This window comes from Copadichromis virginalis, linkage group LG12 (assembly GCF_057382275.1).
Source record: "Copadichromis virginalis isolate Kocher_CV1m ecotype Utaka linkage group LG12, C_Virginalis_male_GT1.1, whole genome shotgun sequence".
NCBI lineage: Eukaryota > Metazoa > Chordata > Actinopteri > Cichliformes > Cichlidae > Copadichromis > Copadichromis virginalis.
The window spans coordinates 17,540,558-17,563,457 of NC_140629.1; positions in this window are offsets into that span (position 1 = coordinate 17,540,558).

A 22,900-nucleotide genomic window follows, 5' to 3' on the forward strand; every position below is an offset into this window, starting at 1 on the left:
AACCAATTTTAGCAAATATTTCTCTCACAGTGAAATCAGTTTTCTTGCTCTACTTGCAGATTATGTGTATAAATGTATACACTATATTAGAGAATCTGTTAACATTATGTAGATGAATATTAATGTTTATGTGGCTCACTTGTCAAGGCTGTGAACCTGCAGAAGAGCTTGTGTGATTCTGTGCGAAACCAATGGGTTGAATGACAGCAGCATTTGGGAATGATAATGGACTCAGTAATTACATTTTTTTTCTTTTATAGAGTTACAATCACATTTGGAAATCATTATTCTGGATTGTATTATATTACACAAGCTTAGGATCAAGTAACAATACCGATGGTTATTAAACAGCTTTATTATTTCACTGTTTCCTCACAGCAAACTGTTTGCTAAATCTGAATTATCCATCAACAACATATTAACGATGGCGACTACAAAGTGTAATCTCCATCTTAATAGCCTCTTCGGAAATGGCCTACGCATAATACAATATTCCTGTGGATTAGCATTACTTTACAATTTATGAATAATCCAGGAGACAGAATTAAACTATTAGCACTTGCTTGTAAATATATCTGAAGTTTAGATGAATCACTGAAATTCAGACTCTTACTGTTCTCTACTCTTCATTTCTTATTTCCATTTTTCTGCTTGTCTTCTTGTTCCGCTTCAAAGTGCCAGGATGCTTGTGTACTCCTTCTTATGGCAGCATCTGTCAAGCTAGTGGGAAAAATCTTCTCCATAGTCACTGCAGCAGTGATGAAACTTCTGGGTAATATGATTCTTAGGGATGCAGGGTCCGGTTCACACTATTTTCCGAAATACAGATCTTCTTTGATGTCTATGGATTTAGATGAGACCAGCTAAAGCCATCGGTTAGCCGAACTATCGCACTTAGCCAATCTGTGGCGTGATTTGGCAGTAGTTCCTGCAGTTGGAGATGTGCAGGGGACAGCGATATGCACAGATGGAGATACTAGATCTGTTTCCAGTTTCTCACTTGTGCTCCAGTAACCAGTACGATTTAATATTGCACACAAAAAAACTCAAAGGAAATGGAGCTTTTATTTATTTATTTTTTAGCCACATGGACTTAAAGGTAGTGAGCAGCTAGTTTTGTTCCACGTGGGCTTAGAGATCATCTGAATATATGGAAAAAGCTCATTTCATAACATTAAAGCCATTATATATTCTCCTGATTGCGTTTCATGTGCACAGCATTAGCTTCTCTTGGTCATTTGGGATTTGAGTTGCTTGGATATGAACCTCTGTGTCATACTACACTGCAACACCACTGCTAGTGTCACATCATTAGTCATCCATAATGGCTGCTGTAGGTGTGTGTGTGTGTTTGTATGCCTTTTTATAGAGCGAGTGAGTGATCCTGTGTGTGACTAACTAAATGAGTGGGACAGACAGTGAAGAATAGAAATAGTGATAGATGAAGAATTACTCACCTAACATCCAATATTTTGTAATTATTCTGAATGGATGAAAGACGGGAGGATTAGAGGCCAGGGAAGACCAGGAGAATGAGGCATTTAAAAAAAAAACATTCACCACAGTATTGTGGATTTAAGTGTATTTCTTGAAATCTCGAGTAAATGTCTGCATACTAAATGGAAAAAAAAAACCTTACAAAAAAGGCGAATAAGGCAACCAGCTGCAAAGCCTTTATCAAACTAAGAGATGACATCGTCTGCCAACTTAGGTTAAGAAGTTCAGTCAAAGTGCTTTCATGAGCCCGTCAAATGTAATATTCCTGCTCAGGCTTTCCAGTCTGCTTAAGTTAAAATGACTTATGCTATTAAGTTACAGACTTTTTAAATACTTCTTATTTCAGCTTGTAACCAAGTGTTTGGAGTGTTACTTTTATGCTTATTTTTTAACGTATTACCCATAGAAGTTAATTTGTTCCAGATATTACATTACTTTTCCATTTCTTTTGTGTTATGTATTTAAGTATAACCTCAAAGTTGACTGCACAAACAGCACAGTGCATTTCGTTATGATACTACAAGTTGATCCTTCCTTTTACTTGTTGTAAATCAAACTGTGGCTTCTTGGTTGGGGTCAGCATACACTTAGTTTAACCATCACCCTGTGCCTAGATTATTATTATTTTATTTTTTTGCATAGAAATCGAAATGTAATATATTGCCTTTGCAGATGCAGATGAGACATTAGATGTATTGGTATATGTTTCTAGCATGGGTACAGTTTTCGATTTGTGGTCACATTGTTGTTCTTTTTCACAGCTCTTAGAATCCTCAGACATTTTTCTCCTATTTTCTGCACAAATGATCACTGCCACCTTTTCTTCACATCAGTCTATCGAACTCATCCAGTTCATGTGCTGGAGGCTATTTGGGCTGTCATGGTGAAAGGGAGGGTACACCCAAACACAGAAAGACAGACACCCATTCATGCCAAAATTCAAACCTATGGCCAGTTGAGAATCATGAGTTAACCTAAGACGGATTTGTTTGCAAGAACTTAGTGAGCCCACTAGTGCAAATTCCGCACCAGAAAGACCCCAGGTGATCAGTAGATCTGAATACTTCTTGCTGTGAGCCAACAGTGATAACCACCTCACCACTGCGTTGCTTTTATTCACATAGAACTGTAAGAAATAAAACAAAACAAAAAAACAATAAAGGAACACATTTTGAATCTCATATCTTTCAAAAGTATTTCTAAAAATACTGATGCGAGCCTGTGCTACCCCTCAGCCTCCTGGAAGATGCCCCTTTGGTATAAAGTTGAAAATCCTACATTGTTTAATTCTCAAGTTATTGGATTCACAAACGTGTCCACACCACCCACTGACTATCTGCCCGCCTGGCCGGCTGACAACAATACCCCGTCAACCTTTTACAGCTGAGGGGTAAAAATGGCTAATAATTGCTTTAGAGGTGAGACTGTAAATTTGGTAGTTAGGTTGGTGCAAAACTAAATATAACATACTTTTTTTTTAAAAAAAAAAAGAGATATTTCTGATTTTTAATTTGCTGGCAACAGTTTCATTTAACAAAGAAGGTACTGACTCTTTAGGTTCAGCACAGGCCACGCCCACATATGATTTGTGATCTACACCAGCGGTCTCAAACTCATTACGATGCATTCTCTTTATACAGACAAATATATTCTAAAAAAGTTGACATCCATCTAAAAATAGATCGATTATGAGAAACATGTTTAATATAAACATTAATTCTCCACAGTTTCCACATTGGTCAGTCTACTGTCATTACAAAGGCTTCCATAACACAAAGGAACTTGCTTAACCATCATACTTCAAGCTAAGGCCATACCATACCATACACTTTATTTAAAAATCACTTATTTATAAAGGGCTAATCAAAGTCCTGTACAATATCATATATGTATAAAAGACAAACACAGGCCAAGTAAAAGAAGAAGTTAAAAAATAACAGAGGATATAAAAAGTAAGCTAAGAGCAACATCTCACGGTTTTGGCCTTGGGTAATGCTGCTTTCAGTAAGAGGGCTATAAAAGTGATGATAATTCAGCCTGATGCTAGTATGAAAACAACTGTTTAGCAATCCCTTCATGATGTGATCTCAGTCATTTGCAACACAGTGTCAAGTGAAGCGCCAAATATAGCGAGCCAAAGTCCAAAAATGATACTAACTTTCTTAACGTCCTTTCTTCTGGATCTGTACGTATTTATGTTAGTGAAACATGCATGCTTATGTTTATGCGTATGGCTAAAAAAGTGAGTGCAGCGTGTTATGTTGTCTGGCTGTAGCAGGTTCAAACTACAGCTTCTGCTCAGCTTTATAAATTCTCATTATATAATTGCAGAGAGAGCCAGCAGGCACGCAATCAGAACCCAGAAACTATGATAATTGAAGTGCAGCTGCTAATTAATATTATTGATCACACCTGCACCAGCACCAAAAACATGTCTGAGCAGTATCCACCGATGCCTTTCTATAAATAAAGCTACATATTGGGTGTTTATACTCATCGATGCACTTTAAGCCTGCACTTTAAAGATTGCTGCAGCCACTTTTTTAATGTGCATATGTTTGGTGGCTTCATCACCATATGTTAAATTATGCATTCATGCTGCATTTGTTGCAAATGGTTCGGTACAAGCTCCTCTCCTCTTTCACAGAAAAAGACTTGATACAGTTAGAGTTGTTACTTTGTATCTAGCCCAGCTTTTCACAGCCACACAAATTTCACACCAAATTAAGTTTGGAGCTATCGCTTAAATTTCCCTATGCACAAGTCTGTAGAGATTAAGTGTGTGATACACTGTTTCTCTCAATTTGGGTCTTTCTTTATTGCCATGCGAATGCCCTGCAGTTCACGAAGCCATCTGTGGATCATAGAGACCGTCTGCTCGGTAAGGCTAGAGAAGTCCCACATCTCTTTTAAAGGTCCACGGGGATGGTTTTTTTCCTCAGGTTTCCCATATCTGTGTGATGTCTGTTTGAGCGTAGCTTCTGTGTATTTTAATATGTGAACCGTGTGAGAATATATGAAGAGTCTCCTTTTGAGGATATGGCAATTTGAGATGGGATGGTAGTGTCAAAGCCTCTCAGCTTGTACCGTCACTATCAAGCTTTGGTTGTAATGAGCCTCATCTCATGCCACAGTGGGACCATACTGTCTGTAAAACAGATATTACCCCCCTCCCTTGATCACACTTGCCCCCGGAGCATGACATCAAAAGCTCCCAGAGCTCATTTGACTCTTTTTCTTATAGGTCTTTAGCTGCTCTGATGGGACACATTGGTGCTTACTATGTTTTTCTGGAGATTTATTTGATGTTAAGAAATAGAAAAAAAGAAAAAGAAAGTTACACCAAACATCAGATAGCTTTTTAAATGGAAACCTGGCAGCTTTGGTCACAGCAGGAAACTGTTTTAGTGCAAAAGACCTACTACATTTTTCCATGAGTCACTCTGTCGTCTGTATATACTCTGTATATATCCCAGCTTCTAGCAAATCATTTTTTCCACACAAAACTGGTACATAATGATGTAAGTTAAGATTTTATTTTCTATTTTTTTCCCGTAATTTAAGCATTGATGTAAAAGCAAACACAGGTCGATCACGCAGCCTCAGTTGGGGTAACCGAACTTACATCACTGTAAAAATGTCCTGCTTGCATACAACAGTCATGCGAACAAATCAAGTTCTTCACGTGTTTGTAGGAGAAACAGATGCAGATTTTGATGTTCCCATCTCTATGCTTCATGTTTTAATTTGTCTCATTCAGCTTCTACCATCCTAACCGTGTAGTTCAAAGTCCTCACTTGAAACCTCGCTGTTTTATTCTTTTCATTTAATGGTTCGTGCTGTGCCATTCTCTCTCTCTCTGCACTCATACTAGTTGACTGTATTTCACAATGGGTTATAAAAAAAGTTGCATCTGGTAATTCTCTACAGCTATTTCTGCTGCTATTTCCCTCCAGGCTTTTTTTTATTGTTATTTTGCTGCAGTGTTGGGCACAGGGTCTGCCTGTGCCCAACACTGCTTTTGCATAGAAATCACCCAACAAATAACCTGCATGATAATCTGCCGGATAAGATATGTGATCATGACTGGCTCCAGCATCCAGGCCTCCGGGCCCTCAGTCAGCAGTCTGGTCACTGGGGAGGCGACACATGCAAGGAATCTGAATCAAGGCAGGAAGTGTATGCTAGGCAATTAAAAAAATCCTCTCATGTTATCTCCTGTGGTTGCTTGGCAAGAATTTAAGCAAATTTTACATTAGCTGTTTCATTCATGGGCCTATGAGTCCTTCAGTGTGCATGAATATGGATAATCGCCTCACAGAACTAAAAAGGTACGGCTAACTGCTTAGCATTGCTAACTGTGGTAGATGCTTTTACAAAAGCTTTTTATGGAAGCTTTTTTCCACCAAAAAAACAAAACAAAACAAAACAAAAAAGACATTCATAGCTGAAATTTCATGGCAATAAATAAAATTTCAAGAAACTAACTTTAGCTGAGCGACTTGGGACGCTCTGTGAAGCTTACTTACCGGGAAGCATAAGGCATCAGTTGGGGGTGGAGTTTTGTCGCCATCCTGCTAGGTGGGTGGCCGCTCTGCCTAACTCGAGAACAGGGCAACATAGGATGTTGAAATTCATACCATAGGTGCATCTACTAAAAACCTTTGACATATTCCAATCTCAGTGACCTTGAACTCAAAGTCAAGGTCAGAGGTCAACTTTTGCATAAAACAAATTATTTCCTAAAATTTTGTTGCTTTTTTAGTAAAGTTTTATGATAAAAGTTAGAAATTCCACTTTTAGGTTAAGGTTTAATCACTTGCACTGAAAGTGCCCGATTTCTTTTTATATGTTCACATTTCCCTTTTTTAAATTTTAAAAGTATCTTCATAAGAGGTTACAGAGTTTAACCATACAAAGTTTTTGAGACCACTGTTACTAACAGCTTCACTGCTTCATTAAATTCTTTTGGAAAAGAGTAAATGTTCACCAAATAGCTCCACATCACAGTTGTGTTAGCAGTATTTCAGGCTTATTTTTTTTTAATGCTTCACCTTCTGCTCGTGTTGGATTCTCATTAAAATTAAGTCAAGTATAATAATGCTTCTGAGGCAGAGGTCATAAAAGAGGGAAAGCTTTCACAGTTCCTATGGAAACAGTGCGTTTTTTTTAAGCAGTGCTTTAGAACAAAAGTCTCTGTCTCACAAACTTCTTTGTGTTTTCTGCTCCATTGCACAAACACTCAAAATATTAAAAATAAGATCAGACGTCAGGTTAGTGCTGTTTGCCTCTTCAAGCTATTTTTACAGTTAAAGACAGACACTTAACGATTAAATGCAAATAGCTGTATTTTTGACATTGATTGGAAACACGTTCAGTTTTATACTGTTAGCTGTTTGGATCCAAAACTCAATGAGAGAGTAAAAGCTTTGATTACCTTCTTAAACATTTCAAGTTTTGAGTGATTATGTGATTTTTTTGCAACTTTTTTGCTAAAGGTGGTCAGTCTTTCTCCTGCTTTGCATAAAACGTCTCATTTTTACCTACATTTGCATCCTAGGTACAGTTTTCTGGTATTGATTCTAATATCGCTGGGAGGCACTTACTGATTTTTTTAGGGCATGATGTGTTTTCTTTATTTTATATTCATAAATAAGATGCACTTTTTATTTTGTCTTGGCTCTCCTGGGCTCACTTTAAGTGTTGTCATGTTTTTGAGAGTCCTAATCTTCTTTTTACTAATGTAACAAAGAAGATTCAGCCTTCAGGTTATGATGCTGTGTGAGTGTCGCAAAGACATCATGATGAAAAGAAGAGCTACGTAGCTCTCTTTGCTGACTGAATACACTGTCTGGTTATATTAAGTTATAAATGATGCAAACCATCTCAATTGGCTGCTTGTGAATCTGATATGTGCCTTATCTTGCAACTTTGTTTTGTGCTTTCATGGTTTGTGCTTTGAAGTTCTCTCAGTGTAGCTGTTCAATAAGTGCAGGTGATTAACAAAATGTGACACTCATGCAAAATCAATTGAGCAAATATTTTAGTGCTGTGGTGATACTAGTGCCCCCTTGTGGCTCCTACAGTGAAAGAAAGAGATTAAAAGACCACTCAGCAGACAATTATTTGACATTTATTTTCCTAACTACTTTTGTAATTGTGTGAGATATTGGCTTTATTTGATTGGAAGGCTAACAATAGCTGATTCACTGACATGCGTGGGCGATGTGGTGGGTTACCACTGCAAGGTAGTGCTAAGACCAAGTGTGAAGAAGGATGATTTGTGCAGATGTTCTGGTAATGGCAATTGCATTTGCGCCCTGTTGTTGTCTCAGCAACACTTTTTGTTGCTTCTGGTCACTTAACACGCTTCTTGTTTTTCCAAGCTTCTGACCTTTCCATTTTCAATGCTAACCCGAGCTAGCAGCATTCTTAATTTCATTCCAGAAAACAGGTTTTAATAAATTACTATTCATGTTATGCATAATGTATAGTACCCCTGCTCTATATTGGCAGATACCCAGTATTTTTTAAATTCTTTTCATAGAAGTGTTTTATTCTAGCACAGTAAGGTGAGAACCACGGCTTCTTTGTAAACCACTGGCCTATTGTAGTACAACTCATGTTAATTAAATAGAAATTACACAGCAAAGGGAAGGGGGAAATGAGGCGGCCATCTGGAGAAAGGCTAGTGGGTGGCAGATGGACAGAGACAGATGTGGGAAATGTGAAAACATCAGTCCCCACACCACTCTCAAACCGGCATAGTCTGGCAACAAGTTTCTGACTGGGAATTAGCTGTCAAGCAGCCCTGCTTTGTACACAAAATTTAAACAGAAGTAAAACATCCTCTTGTTGATGAAGGAATCATTAATTTAAAAAACAATGACAAGAACAACAACCTGTTCTTGTAATGCAATAATAGATTTAAATTTAAGTAGTCCATCACGTTCATAAGCACCTCTTACTCAGTCTGTGCTGTTCTTGCTACCTCTGAAGCTGTCCTTTTCTTTCATAACCACGTTCTCTTGTTTGTTTGTTTGTTTTTTAGATATTATTATTTTTATTTTTTCCAAAACTCACGAGTCTCACATGTTAAGATTTTGAAATGGGAAAACTTCAACTGAAAGATCAGATTCTTTTTTAAGCTAATTTACACTCTTTAGACCTAGAACATGACATAAACACAATAAAGGACCTACTCACTCCTCTTTGATGTTTTCCGTCTCGTCGTTCCCGTCCTCATCATCACCTGCCTAAATAAATAAATAAATGGACAGGATGAGATGGCACCCTGTGGTGAGATCTCACCAGCTGTCACTGCACCATAAGATGACCTTGTGAAGATCTACGTAGCTCATAGGCTATATAATGCCAGAACTGGGGAAAGAAAGGTCATGAGGAGCCCAGCCCACCAAGAAAATGACGTGCTTATCTTTTAAAGTTTTATTTTAGAGTCCATCTAAATTGAAAATCTGAAACAACTGAGTAATTGGTTTATTTTGGTAAGTGTCATAGCATGTTTGAGACCTTCGTTTCACTTTCTGTTAGCGGCAGTCATGAATCAGAAGAATCCCGAGGCTGGGCTGCTGGCATGCCAGCACAGCTAAGTCCTCAACGTTTTAATCTGCTTAACACACTTTTCAGTGGCAGACCAGTAGTACAAATAAGCTGGTTATTTGATGGCAGGGAAGGTGTGTATGTGTGTGTGTGTGTGGAGGGTGTTGACTGACATCCATAGCAACAGTAGCATGGAAACAGCCTAAAGTATCATGTGGAGTTTGTTTAAGAAGTGAACACTGTGGGAGGTGTCAGATAGTGGGAGAACGTGCTGCGGAGACAAAGCATCTTTTGGGAGGATAAAAGCAGTTATTTGTACATGATTGTGTCCGTGTGTGTACGTGAGACAGAGGAGGAGAGGGAGTTTGTGACACAGATGGAGCTTTAAGTGCCAGAGGATTGAGTAGGCAGGCAGGGTAAATTTGAAACATCTCAAAGTGTTTGGTCTTACAAATAAAAGTTGAACATTTAACGACTTTTTTATTTTGTTTCATTTTTTTTTGAACTGCCTCTGTGCCTCTGACAGCTGTGGCAGTGTTTTCAACTTGTTTACTGTGAGTATGTCTGCTAAATGAATGTGGAAATGACCATAACTCTAATTACAATGTGGAGCGGGATATAAAACCTGATTTAAAAAATAAAAAGATAAAAGTTGTTTACTTTTGGCATCATATATGCCTCAATCCTGAGCGTGGAGACTGTGCAAGTCTCACCGCACCACAACACAGTTTATGAAAACAGTGAGCCAGTATCTGCACGTTCACTCAAATAACAAGTCAGGGTTTGCTTATGTTTCCCAGAGGTGGGAGTCTCGCCGTGTTGCAGACTTCTTGAAGATGGCTTCTTCCGTGTATAAGGTGGATGTAGCTTCTGATACAGAAAAAACCTTGCACCTGCAGTTTTTCAACTGCCAAAAGGGGTCGACTCTTCTATTTGAAGTCCAGCTGTGGAGAAATGCATTAAAAAAAACCTAATTTCTAGTTTTCCAAGCCAAAACATATCTCCATGTGGACATTATGACTCTGTTCCAGTCACAAAGACGGTCATGTAGGATGGATTTTAGGGCAGGCTTAGCTTGTGATTGACATGTCACAAACCAGCGTTTATTCTTCGATTTTGCAGTCAGACTCCTCTTCCTTCACTCCTCACCCCTCATGTGCTATTTGAAAAGAGGAACATGGTGATGTCAAAAACTCTCATCTCGAGGCTTCATCACAAAAAAACCCACATTGTTAACAAACATCATGGCTGCATCCATCGTTTAAATGGCGATAGCACAATATTCTGCAGAAATACCTTCACTGCCATTATTGAACTATTGAATTGAATGAGATATTTCTATATACTGCAACGTCATCAGTCATTTTTCTTTTTCTTTTTTATATTTAAACAACTAAAATATCCATACAAAAAGAATGAAAGAAGAAAAAGAAATGAAAAGAAAAAGACGCAAAACAGGAAACAATAAATAAATAAATAGAAGATACATAAGGAAAAAGAAAAAGGAAAGAAAAATAAATAAATAAAAATGAATAAATAAATAAATAAATTTTAAAAAATGTAGATCTTTTGTTTCCATTAATATAACTAATATTTCTAGTAGTTAACAAAGTCAAAATCTAAAGCAAAAGCAAAAACTGGCCAGCGTTTTTTAATGTAGTCCATCCATTTCTTCCATCGTGATACAAACAGGTCCCTCTGTAATTACAAGTCTGTAATCTGGTTGCTGTCACACACATTTTGGAGGTGTGGTGAGACCCTTTTGTTGAAGTGTGTCTCTGGAGATCTTCTCCCTGGAAACCATTCAGAAGGATGATGTGAATGGTGAACTTTTCGGGGCAGGGAATTGAAAGGGCAAAAATGAACTGCTGCCATGGATAGAAAAAGAGAGGGAGAAGAAAAGCAAGATGACAGGGTATGATAAGGTTGCATGGCATACTATTGTTGCTGTGTCAGTGATTCCTCAACTCTCCTTGATGAGGCAATGACCGCGGTGGGCACGACGCACACTATCTGCATGTTTGGAGAGATTATATGTGTGGAAGCTGCCTGATTGAAGGCGTATCCTGACCTCAAAAACTCTCATTTCGATTGCTTCAGTTTGACTCGAGTTGAGTCTTTGTTATGCAGCCCACCAAGGTCCTCTGAACTATAAGTGAGTTTGCCTGCACTGTCTGCTTTTGTCTAGATAAATTGCTATAAATAGAAAACAGGAGCTGACAGATTTTATTTTTTTTTGTAGATAAAATACCACACCATACACCACGGAGGGCTTCTCATTTATCGCAGTCTTCTAAATGCCATGCAGACAAGAACACATGCCTGGGTGACAAGGAAAATATGTGATCAGAAGTCATCAAAATTGTAGCTTTAATAGGGCTTTTATTTATCGCTTCTTCTTCCTCACTGATCCACCCATCAACTCCTCACTGCTCTTTTCTCTCCATTTGATTTTACAGAGACGTGGAGGTGTTATGGCACTTCAGTAATACTTTCTGCAAAGCTTTTGGATCATCCTTGACATTTACTGTGAAAGAGCACTGTGAATTAGATTGGGGAGATCGTTTTCAGGTTACTTTGTCTATACTTTGTGCAGCTTGCCTTTCAGGCTTGTGCAGTAGAGTGGCAGAAATTCAGAAGTGAAATAACTGGCGCATGCACAGCTTCACGCTGAAACAGAAAGAAATGAAGCAAAAGAAAAAGGAAAAAAAATGTTAAAAACATTAAAAAGGCACGCGACCTCAAAATTACTGAAATAATTAATCAGATACACTTGTGATTGTTATTATTAGTGCAGGATAGAGTAAAGGCATGCTTAAACACAAGGCATTGTGACTTGCCAAAGCAATATATAGCCTCTTAAAAATGAACATGCTTTGAGTTGCTCCCCTTATGGATTTGTCAGATTACTGGCATGGGTCCTGATCAAAGCTTTTTTAAACCCGCCTCTAAGCAGCCTCGCTCTGAATTCCTTCCGCTAATTTATCCTCGCTGAGACAGAGGAGGAGAGGAACAGAAGTGGAGCAAGAGAGGCAGACAGAAGTGTTTCAGAGATGCTCAGACATGCCTCGGCAAAAACAGCTTCCATTAGCGCCCAGCTCATATTAGATTAGAGTTTTTCTGAATGCTGAAAGAAATTATAAGTCTTAATTTTTCATTTCCATTCCTCTTTTTAGAGAAATCATTAGTGTTTTTTTAATGGGTTAGGGTGCCATGTATTGATTTGATGAACAGGGCCTGACAGACAGTGAAATCTCTGCTGGCCTCTTGGTCTTAATATTTCCTCCATAATATGCTCCAGGAAGCATCGGTGTAATTGGTATGCTGACATCGATAAAGTTAAATAGCACGTATTCAGGCTACGTAAAGCATCTAATAAAACGGTTGCCAAATCTAGAATTAGGAAAACATATAATAGGGAGCTCTGTCTTTTTTTATGTAAATGTGGATGTATTTTTTTTATGTAAATTTTGTCATCTTTGATTTAGGATCTGTTGATCTGAAACCCGTGTTGCACCCTCGCTTTGAACTGTGGCTTTGAAGCTATTCAGTCTGATGCCGTGAGTCTGGGCTTTGAGGCTGAGTGTATCCTCCTATGTATCTCCTGGTTTAGCGGTGCTTGTGGCAATAATGATTGCGATAAAAGCCATTACCAGGGGCCCCGGGCCCACTGGGCTGCAGGTCTAGCTTTATTACTCTGACCCATAGGATGGTAATTACGCTATGTCTATGTTGCTACGGCAACGTGGAGGTTCTCCACAGCTAATGCAAAATTTATGTCAGGGGAGTGTGGCATTTTGTGTTTATACACATTGTTGCAGGCAAGCGTTGAGTCTTGTATGTGAGCATGTGTGTCACTTCTGAGAGCTCATTTCAAAGACAGAGGCAAAATGCAGGAAGTTGACCCATTATTTGTAGTGTCCATTATTTCACCTCACTGGTTCCAGCCACACAGCTGGGTACTAATGCCTGATTTTAGGCTGGGCTGGAAACATTTCAAACAACAAACCACATCAGATGCTCTCAGATTCCTGAACTAAACGGATCCGAGCACCCGGGGTGAATCATTTCATCAAAGTCTGCTTATATTACAGCGGTTTTTGGATTAGTTTCATAAACTATGGCTTCTGTGATATACTGAATGAAATTACAATATCTGTTACATACAGCTCTGAAAATCTTTCAGGCTGTAAAAGTTTTGCTAAAAGTTTCTCAACTTGATCCTGGATTGAATTGACGAATCAAAAGTCTAGTGAAGCCACAGAGAGTGCTGCAGAATGAGGCTTCAGGTTTAAGACAGCAGACTATTCCACAGCACTGGGGTGCAATGAGTGACTGTTCATTATAGTGGCTCCTGACACTGAGCCGTGTCTGCATTGCTCTGTTGACTCAGAAGATTAGATCGGCAAGCACTAAGGCTAATCTGGCATTTATAGATTTCTCTGAGCCTGCATTCGTGTGTGTGTGTGTGTGTGTGTGTGTGTGTATGTATATGTGTGTGCACTAGCTCTCCTTTGAGCACTGAGCTGACGGGGACTTGTGGGCTTCAGGTATTACCAGATGGGCCGATCTGTTGTCTCGAGATGAGTGTGTCCCTTTAAAGAGAGAGAGGAAACACCAGATCACCTATGATACAAACAGATGTTGCAGATGGATCCTCCTCGCTCAGGTTCTCATGTGCACAAAGCGACCTTCTATTTTCTTACCTGCTGTTTTCTTTTCGTGATCTGACTGCAGCAAAAAGACCAGAGACTTTATGTTTTTGGGTTGCCCGTATGTCCCATTTGTGTGACTGTGATATCTCTTATCACTGTGAAGGAGTTTCTTCAGATTTGGTGCAAATGTTCACTCGGGCTCAAGGAGAAACTGAGTACATGGTGGCTGAGAACAAGATATTTTTTGGGCGTTACTCATGGAGAATTACACTAACTCACATTTATTACGTGTAATAAAAACAATAAAAAAAATATTTTATGAAATCTGTTAAGAACGTGTTCAAAAGTAAAAATTATATTATTATTTTTTAGGTAAATAACAAACATAATTGACATTTTTAGACCCAAATATGATCCAACACAGTGGAAGTCAGAAATTAATCAAACGTTACATTAATAAAATTCATTTTTTCTGTTCAGTAATGCAAGTGTTTGGCATCTAAATCAATGATTTTCAATTTTTAGTATTAAAAATATCATTTCGGTTAAAGAGGTTGCACACACATGGTATATTAACCATTCCAGAAACATAAAAAAATATTTTAGTAATTAACAATAATTTTAATTTAGAGCAGCTGTGGCATAAGACTTCTAGTGTGTGCTGGGCTAATAAATTTGGTAGGACTGAAAATTTCTAACTCTGGTGTTGTCACAGGAATAAATGGCGTTAATTTATATTTGAGTTTGTTTTTAGATGATGTAGCCCAGCATAAGGCCACAGGTTTCCAGTATGATGCAATGTCCTTTAAACGGGCCACAATGACTCCACCATAGCCCAGATAACCTCTGACATACAGCAGGTCCTAATATAACTCTGATGCACATCACATGTTGACGTTGCATGTCTTTCATTGTAAAGCTTCCATCATTTCCCACCAATTTCAGAAACTTTTAGTTTAAACACTTTTAGCTTTTGCATGAGAAAAAACTGTGATACACCTGCGGTTTGCAGTTTCTCTGCATTCAGCAAGAAGTTGGAAGCCCTGCCAGTTTAAACTAGGAGTGACAGTCTGCTGCACCACTATGAAAAAAAGTCTCAAAAATTCCTTTCACATACACCAAAATAAGTGGTCACACAATATTTCCACCCATTGTATTTAATTATATTATGCCTTTAAATGCTATTTTTTTTATTTGTACCCCTAAAAGAGTTAAAGATAGGGACTATAAAACGAGGTTGTTAAACACCAAAAAAACCCCCCCACAGGTAATAACCTTCCTAGACTATTTTAACAGATTGAGATGAAAATTTATGATAGTTTGAATCCCTTCAGTGGCTTTTATGCATCCATATTATGCATAAGAGCTCTCTATATGTGAAATAAGTGTCTCTCTGCCATGCCCTCTCTGGTTTCTGTCCATTACCCATTTTATTCGCTCTTTGCTTTTATACTTTCCTCTCTAATTCTCCCTCAGAGGGGCTGCAGAGAAGTTCTCTCACCATGTTCTTTGTCACACTTGTCTGCTTCATCGAACGTTAAAAAACTCCCCCAGATCTACTTTTTGAGAAACTTGAAGCTTAACGCTAGACATTTTTAGCTCTGGGCTAGAATTTGATGTTTTTCATTGATTTATCGTGGAGTTTTTTTAACAGGTCTTCACCATATATTCAGTCTTCCTATACTCACTGCCCTCTGTGTAAAACTCTGACAGCGTGAAATCCCTAAAAACCTTAAACCACAAGAGCACAAACAAAAGCATATTTGGTTTACTGATGTACTTCCTATATTGAACTAGTGCTGAAAGGAAGATGTTGTATTGTTCATAGCCCCATGCTAGATTTTGGTCAAATTGAGCTGTGGTACATGACGAAAGCAGGGAGGATTTCAGATCAGTCAGATGACAATGATGCCTGTGTCCCTGGGTTAATACAACATTTTTGCCAGGCAGATGCTTTTGATATACCAAGCACTTAAAAGAGGGTGAAAGCAACACAGAAGTAATCTGCTCTGCATATGAATGCCTCAAGCATGTGATGCATCAGATATACAGAATAGTCTTAGACAAAACATTCGGTCACATCATACACATTCTCACTGAACATGCTGCCTGCTTTAATTTAATTGCCATATCTCTTGTGAACTCTTTTTTTTTAACCTTTACACACATGAAGTGACTGCTGTGGAATAAGGAATCACCTTAGTTGTGTTTTGGTATATCATAGTTTAAAAGGCTTTTGGGAGGATCTTGTCACCATCTTCCTTGTAGCTTTTAATTAGTGCTTGCGCCGATCATTTAATGAAAGCCAAATTAACGAAAGACATTGTGTTGTCGTTTTATGCACTGGAGGCTATAGACAATTTTTCCTCCTCTGTATTTAAAAGTAGTGGAAAGAAATCTGCACTGAGTCTCCTGAAAGTGTATGCAGTTTAGCATATATTTGACAATGCTTGTTTGTATAAGCGATTTCAGCAAACTTTCACAACAACTAAAAAAAAATAAAATGAATGTCTCATCCAGGGATGCTTTACAGTGAAAACTGTGAAAGTTGGCTGCTATGCAAGAAGAAATGAATCATGTGCGTTTGGCGTATCGTGCATTGAAAAGCTGCTTTTCTTTTTGGCACACTTGATATGACACAATGCAGTGCAGCTACGGTGATATAAATTAAAGAATGCATTTAATGTACTGAGTGTAAGAAGCTTTTCTGTCCCCCACTCGTTACCTGTATGAATGGCACCTGTTTGAACTCATCATCTGTATAAAAGACACCTGTCCACAGCCTCAAACAGTCAGACTCCAAACTCCGCCATGGCCAAGACCAAAGAGCTTTCGAAGGACACCAGGAAAAGTATTGTAGACCTGCACCAGACTGGGAAGAGTGAATCTACAATAGGCAAGCAGCTTGGTGTGAAAAAATCAACTGTGGGAGCAATCATCAGAAAATGGAAGACATACAAGACCACTGATAATCTCCCTCGATCTGGGGCTCCACGCAAGATCTCATCCCGTGGGGTCTAAATGATCATGAGAACGGTGAGCAAAGATCCCAGAACCACACGGGGGGACCTGGTGAATGACCTGCAGAGAGCTGGGACCAAAGTAACAAAGGTCACCATCAGTAACACACTACAACGGCAGGGAATCAAATCCCGCAGTGCCAGACGTGTTCCGCTGCTGAAGCCAGTGCATGTCCAGGCCCGTCTGAAGTTTGCCAGAGAGCACATGGATGATACAGCAGAGGATTGGGAGAATGTCATGTGGTCAGATGAAACCAAAGTAGAACTTTTTCGTATAAACTCAACTCGTTGTGTTTGGAGGAAGAAGAATACTGAGTTGCATCCCAAGAACACCATACCTACTGTGAAGCATGGGGGTGGAAACATCATGCTATGGGGCTGTTTTTCTGCCAAGGGGACAGGACGACTGATCAGTGTTAAGGACAGAATGAATGGGGCCATGTATCGTGAGATTTTGAGCCAAAACCTCCTTCCATCAGTGAGAACTTTGAAGATGAAACGAGGCTGGGTCTTCCAACATGACAATGATCCAAAACACACCGCCCGGGCAACAAAGGAGTGGCTCCGTAAGAAGCATTTGAAAGTCCTGGAGTGGCCTAGCCAGTCTCCAGACCTCAACCCCATAGAAAATCTGTGGCGGGAGTTGAAAGTCCGTGTTGCTCGGCGACAGCCCCAAAACATCACTGCTCTCGAGAAGATCTGCATGGAGGAATGGGCCAAAATACCAACTACTGTGTGTGCAAACCTGGTAAAGACCTATAGTAAACGTTTGACCTCTGTTATTGCCAACAAAGGTTATGTTACAAAGTATTGAGTTGTATTTTTGTTATTGACCAAATACTTATTTACCACCCTGATTTACGAATAAATTCTTTACAAATCCTACCATGTGGATTCATGGATTTTTTTTTTTCACATTCTGTCTCTCACAGTTGAAGTGTACCTCTGGTGCAAATTACTGACCTCTGTCATCATTTTAGGTGGGGGAACTTGCACAATCGGTGGCTGACTAAATACTTTTTTGCCCCACTGTATCTATTTATCCATTCACTCCCACCTTCATAAAGGTTGCTAGTTTGACCACCCACTTCTGTCTTTTTTGCATCCATTTATCCAGTTCAGGGTCACATAATGCAAAAATCACAGCTTAGTGCATTTAGAAAGAAAGAAAGTGTACTTTATTGATCCCCGTGGGGAAATTCCTCTCTGCATTTAACTCATTCACTCAGTGAAGCAGTGGGCAGCCATTGGGCGCCGGGGAGCAGTGTGTAAGGACGGTACCTTGCTCAGGGGTACCGAACCCCCGACCTTCCGATCATGGGGCCACCACTCTACCTACTGAGCTATCTCTGCCTTAGGCATGTAGACATCATCAAGACGAAGTTTGTTTTAATGCTTGGTATCAAAAGTGGGAAGACTGTCATTTGAATGTGGTATTAGATGGGCTGAAAGCATGGATCCATCCCGTCAATGTCAATGGTTGTTGATGGTGTAAGGGGGTGGGGGAGATTTTCCTCACACACTTTTCGCCTCTTACCAGTATGCCACAGCTTACCTGAATATTATTGCTGACCATTTCCTTCCCTTTATGATCAAAGTATATCCATCTTCTGATGACTGCCTCTAGCAGGGTAACACACCATGTCACAAAGCTCAGATCATCTCAAACTGGTTTCTTGAACTTGACAATGAGTGCACTCTACTCAAATGGCCTCCACAGTCAGCAGGTCTCAAACCAATAGAGCAGCTTTGGGATGTGCAGCCAAACATTATGGTGTTATTCAATCCTGGAAGAACATGAATTGGACCATAGCTTCTGCAGTAAGTTAAAAAAGAACAAGAAAAAAAAGGCTTGTTTTCAGTAGCCAGAATGAGCATGCTATTAAACAAGAGCGAATTTTGGAGGCACCTTGCTAATCAAGCTAGCATTAGCTGCTAATTTAATTTGTGACTGCACACAATTTATCTCATTTTTATGAGCAAATTTGACTTGTTGTTGCTGTGATGAAAAGAATTTAAAGTTTGATGAGTCATTTTAAGAACAGAAAGCTGAGCTACTTTTGATATTTACCAGTTTTATGACACTTCTGAGGACTCTCCTCAGATAAAGATTCATGTTCAGGTAAATTGGTTTTGGCAGGTGCTGTCCATAAGCTGATGAATCTAAATAATAAACGGGATCTTTGTTGACCTGAAATAGCATTATGCTAAGCTGTGATAAGGCGGTTGCTACCTGAACAGTCCCTACAGGTCATTATTTTTAATCAGTGACATCTTCTCACTCTGTTACCTCTGGCTTATCCGATAATGTTTATCAACAGCCGTTTGGACCTGCCAATAATATTTAGCAGCACTGCTCGAGGCCTAAATACCAGAGATGAAATATGCAGCGCTGATTTTAGGGGATGTGAAGACAGATATGCAACGCATTTTGAGTCAGCTAATATCAGTTTAAGAGGGCTAGTAACCTTAGAAAACACCTACAGTAGAGTGTGAATATTTAAGTGACTGGCTCGTGAGTGATGGTTGGTGGAGAATGGAGAATTTCCCCCAAATGTGGAGAAAAGAATACATTTTGAGAGCAGTGGTGTGAATGTGTGTGAGCTTGTGTACGTGCGGTTCCATCCCACAGGCTAATAATCATTGCTTCTCTCCAGATGGAGGAGTGTACCCAACTCAGCAGAAGTCTTCCTGCCTCTTCGGGGCAAAGACAGCGGGGGGGGGGGGGGGGGGGGGGGGGGGTAGTGTGTGTGTGTGTGTGTGTGTGTGTGTGCATATAATGTGAAATACTGAACTGTCATTTACTGAAAATCCTCCAGGACATGAGTATCTCACGGAGAAGAAGGATGGGAAGCCAAATTAGAAAGTGGCTTTGTTAACACATACCTTCAGTTAACAGTGCCTTAATGTGCACATCTTTATTGTGAGTCCAGTACGATATATAATTTGTTGCCATCATTGATCCAGAACTGAACTGCGACCCTCATTTTCTGTCCTCACAGAGAAAGAAAGCTGCTGCAACAAGAAGTGAGATCCTGTTTTGCCTCATCTTTGCATAAATACAATCACAGTTATCGTAGTTAGTTGGTTAATATTAGGAGAGGATGCTTTTTCCCAGTATTGTAGTTTGTAACTGTATTACAGTTTCAGTTCTAAAACCTGGAAGACCAAGTAAAACTGAGACAAACCTTAAGAAGAAAGTAAATGTCCTTAATTTATTCCAGCCTTCATGCTAACCTTTCAGTTTTCTGTTCTGGTTTGGCTCAAGCGGGATCTTTATAGAATAAAGTTCAATGGTAGATTGAACAAGAGGGACACAGTCGTACAATCTACGCTTTGTTTGAACATGATGATGGTGGTATTGTTTATATGCACTCATCTTCATGCACTCCACCTCGAAGCCTCTTGAGTCTGTGCATCACTGTGCATTGTGATTTCTGAGAGGTTTTTGTTTACTTACTCACCACTGCAGCTCATATGAAAAAGTGGTACGCTTCCCTCTGTTTATTTACTGCACAGATTGTGTGGTTACTTTTTCTCCTTGCTTGAATATAAATACAGAACTAACAACATACAGCTTTATATCTTATTCACACGGAACCTGGAAAAGGTGGATTTGAATACTTTTGCTGCATATAAATTGATCAAGCCACAAAAAAATCTTTTACAAGTTGGTAACTGCGTAAATCTGCAACTGCTCTTTGAACATGCCTCGCTTGAACAAGATCTCAATGAGCACTTTAAAAGCACTTTAAAGTAATTATATTGATAATAACATGCTGGAGCTGAAGTGTATTGCCATTAATCCCCTGACTTCAGTTACATAATGTTTTATAGAAGAAAGTACCTCTACAAACATTATGCAAAGCTATCTAATCTATCTCATTCACTGAGCAACATTTATTGATATTCACTCCTTTTACAAGCACTTTTTGCACGATACCAGCACAAAGGATTTATTTTTCCAGTGTGTGACGAGCAGCTCTGGGCTTTGGCTGAATGACAGGTGGAAATGGGCTTCTCTCACACTCCTGTCACAGTGCTGACTGGTGATGTCAAAAGGGCTACCTGTGGCAGAGATGTCCCTGAGAATAAATGGGTTACAGAACACCCACTCAGTGCTATTACTACCACTGCTTGTGGGTTGTGATGAAATGATTCAATCAGCAGTGCACTCACATTTACCCATGCTTGCTTATACATAATACCACCTAAAATCACATCTACAAGCGCTAAAACGCGATGATTTAGGCTGGCACATTAGTCATGCTGTGTCTACAGAGCAGCATCTGATGACAGTATATTGTGTTATTTCTATATATAAAAAAGAAACCGTGCTGACCTCAGTTTCAACTTCTCTGGAGATAAGTTACCTCATAAAACTCCTATATCGTGCTAAATCTGAAAATGTGAGTGATATTTATTGTTTGCCTTCACAATCTGATACAAGCGCTCAGTGCTGAAGGACTTAAGTGATTCACAGTAAATTGCCTTCTTCGTCTTGCCAAGTTAAGTTCCCACTGGGAGAAATGAATCACTGTGAGAGAATTAAATCTCGTCTTGTCTGGTCCTCTCCTGTGCCAGAGCTATAATACCTTTTTAACGTCACGATAATTAGTGTAGCCATGCAGAATTAGAGGATGAAACAAACAAGACGCTCTCTGTTGTGTGTGTTGAACAACTGCCCTCTTTTGGTAGCACTGTGCACTCTCCCTTTATCTTCAGAAAGATAAGACTCAACTTCCTCCTCCTAGCATCCTTAGATGTTTAGTAATTAAAAAGAGGTCTTGTTTTGTTGCAGTAAAGTAGCAGACATTTTCAGCGGTTCAGTTGAGTTAGGGGAGTACAAGTGATGTGTTTGGATGCTGGGTATGAGATGGGTATTGTGCATTAGAAGGTTGCCATCTAGAGGCAGGATACAGACAGTGCATGGGTCTGAACTCAGCTGTGTTGGTTGAATCATTTCATGAGATGAGATGAAGAAGCGTGTGAAGCGAGAGGGCTAGAGGGGAAAAGACACTCTTTGCCTTCCTGTACTACAGCCTCCTTACTGCCTCACAAGCACAACTGCACACACAGGCGTAAACACACACGTGTACGGTTGATAGACAGATACCTCAGAGGTCTCGGCAGTCCTCAGGGCAGCCAGTGGTCGGTGACGTGGACACGCTTAATGTCAGTGCTTAACTGTCAGGATGAAACACCTACTAACCGGGAGCTGGTGACTCAAGAGAATTGTTAGTCATAACTAAATTTAAAAGAGCAAGGCGTTCTCTACCGTCAGGGATGTATTTAATTCATGCCAGCGACATGCACTTTAAAACAAATTGTGACAGTGTGTCATTTGTGTTTTCTCATATTGTTTGACCTTTAATTTAGGAGAAGAAATACAAACCTGTGACTTTTTTTTTCTCTGTTTTGCTTTCAGGGTACCCTCAACAGTATTTCCTGCTTCACTGAATGCTTTACTTTCATGTGAGCCTCCTTTTACCCCTAGGTCCTCCTTTTCAAAAGCTTGAAAGCAAGGCAGACTGCTCCCTCGCCATATATATATATATATATATACATATATATATACATATATATATATATATATATATATATCCATCCTGTGTCCACATTCAAAGATGCCGCTCTTACTTACCCGCACTGTACACATACATTTGAAGAGTCTCGGCTCATCCGTGCTGCACAGTTACTCTCAGGCATTTTGACGCCGATCAGGTATAGTCATTAATTTGAGACATTTTTAAACAATGACAACATGCAGCACATCAAACACGAGGCGTGATGCTATGTCATCAACACCTCTGAAGCCTTTATGCTTTATTTTCCCTCTCACACTTATTCAACCTGTCACGGCTGGCGGAGTGAGCCGTGTGGAGTGGAGGAAAAGGAGGACCCAAAATGCAGCAAACTGATGATACGAATGACGTTTTATTTACAGGGTGGTAGTGGCAAAAACAGGCAATGAAGCACGAGTAATTACAAACGGAAACCTAAACTGGGAGAAACTAAAGAGCAAACCTGAAATCTTACAAAACGGAGAGCGGAGCAGAGAGACGCAGACCAAGGACCAGGATACCAAGAAACACAGACGAGCCGACAACAAACACAGACCGACACCCACTATATATACACACACACACAAGGTAATCGGGTAATCGC